The sequence below is a fragment of the Oratosquilla oratoria genome, chromosome 22, assembly GCF_046742065.1.
Source record: "Oratosquilla oratoria isolate Oo_2021 chromosome 22, ASM4674206v1, whole genome shotgun sequence".
In the NCBI taxonomy this organism is placed as follows: Eukaryota; Metazoa; Arthropoda; class Malacostraca; order Stomatopoda; family Squillidae; genus Oratosquilla; species Oratosquilla oratoria.
Window position 1 is genome coordinate 23,597,672 of NC_134798.1, and position 2,500 is coordinate 23,600,171.

Sequence of the window (2,500 nt, forward strand, 5' to 3'; positions counted from 1 at the left end):
TCTAAAAATGCTGTTTGGATAACTGTAAATAAATTTGATTTGGTTATTAGGTAGAAGTTTGGAGACCGAGTTGATAGATTCATTAAATGGTACAATGATGTTATTGTTACCCCATTTAAACTTCTCCCTGGAGTTATTTGGTTTATAAAAATTGGATTTGGTTTTATGTAGGGCTTTCTTTAAAAAACATTCTGGATAACCTACGTTAGAGAGTTGTTTATTGATGATGTCAAATTCTATTTGCAAGAATTGTGGACTACAAATCCTAAGGGCTCTGAGATATAGGCCCGATGCAACACTAGATTTAATATTATCCGGATGGTGGCTAAAAAAGTGTAGGTAATTTCCTGTGTGGGTAGGCTTCCTATACACAGTAAAGGACAATTGGTCCGGGTCTCTTATAACCGAAATGTCCAGGAATGGGATCCTACCTCCTTCTTCCCATTCGACCTTGAAATTAATATTCTTAGCTAATTTATTTAATTTAACAAAAAATTCATCAAAAGAACCCCACATATCGTTCCATAATGTAAAAATATCATCAACATACCTAAACCAAAACATGTCAGGTGGTTTAATCTTAGGTAATAAAGTACTTTCAAAATATTCCATTATAGGTTACCTAACACGGGTGAAAGGTTAGAACCCATATTGCAACCATATCTTTGTCTAAAATAGGAATTATTAGAAGTAAAAACATTAGTATTGATACATAAACGGGTCAAGCTAATAATCTTTGATACTGAAAGTGGGAGTTTGTATTGATATGGGTGCAGTTTGGTTTCCAAAAAACTTAAGATATCTTCCGTGTTAACATTTGTGAATAAGGAAACTATATCGAGACTTAGTAGTTTGCTATTTGTAGGTATGATTTGTCTTTTAATTTTACTCACAAAATCTTCTGAGTGTTTAATGTGAGAGTTTGAGAAACTTCCCACAAATGGTGACAAAATCCCTGTGAGCCATTTTGATACCTTACTTGTGCATGAATTCCTATTGGAGATAATTGGCCTTAGAGGGGTGCCTTCTTTATGTAATTTAGGAAGACCATAAAAGTTAGGTAATTGAGGGTTAATAACTCTTAAATTATCAAATAATTCGTCTCCTACTATTTTTCGGGCTTTCTTATTAAACTCTGCGGAGGTGTTCCTGAGGAAATTTTTAGTAAGGCTTTCATAGGTGTCCTTATCAGCTAACATAATAAAGTTATTAGATTATGCAATAACAGTGCTTGGACTAAGTTCTCTCTAACGGACAATGTGACTAACCTCTCGGATGAGACTCTCTCAAGATACGAACAAGAAGTGTTAGGTCTAGGGGTTAATTTTGCCATGAAACCAGACAAAAGTCATACCTTGGACCACATTGTGGGTTTTGATAAATTCATGGCAGCTAACGATTATGACAAAGACCTACAGTGTTTAAAAGGAGTCCTTTTGCAAGGTATTATGGACTATGTTAAGGGAGACAGTGGTTTACCTAAACGATTGAAATTGGCAGTCGAACATCTCACCAAACGTAAAAATATCATCATCACAAGAGCCGAAAAAGGAGGTAAAATAGTAATTCTTAATCAAAAAGACTATGTCACAAAAGCCCTTATTATGTTAGCTGATAAGGACACCTATGAAAGCCTTACTAAACTGACTCTGAAGTATAACAACAACGCCACTTTTGTGGCCTGTATTAACTGCTGTGATGTCGGAAATAATAATTTTGGCACATACCCATGCATTGTATTCACTTAGCAGGGCTTGCAGTGAGATAAAGATGTTCTCAGCTGATCTGCTTTCACATGCCAAAATGCCGAGGTGAAGAGCTCTTGCAGAATTCTTTATTATCAATTATCTTCCCATCAAAATTCAAGCAAAATTCCTGTTCACCAATATTTTCTTTCAGCCGGTTCTTGACTCTTTCGGCATTCTTGATCACTCGACGCCAAATTCCTCTTTGTGATGCTGTGGAGACATCTATTCCTTCTTCAGCCAAGTTTTGAAAAACATTTAATGCTTTCCTTGTTGACAGGGACACTTTTGATACCAGCTCGGCAGACGATTTTGTTGCGTGATACTACATCGTAATCAGTGTTGTTATTTTCTTTTTCACTACTACCATTCAACTTTTGCATTAGAGTTATTGATGGTTCTGATGAATTTCTCGGCCGTTTTGAAGGGTGGATCATTGACACAGGAGCGACTTTCTCAGTTGTGTATCCCACTCGGCCTCCTGATTCTATTTGATATTTGTAAAGTTATTTGTCTTCACTGTAAAGCCAGTTTCCAGTCGGTTTTGTAATATCGAAAATATGAGTGAGGTTTCTTTCAAATTCTTCATTTTGCAGCTTTCTATATTTTTTTCAAAGAATTTTACTATCTTGTCAACCTTTGCTGAAACTTGCTGCTTAGAAAGAAAATGGAAGCTAAGTTTCTCTCAAAGCTTCAGCAATTCTTGAGATATCCTCCTTATTCGGTCTGCTCGCCCTTTGAGTTCATCGTACAAC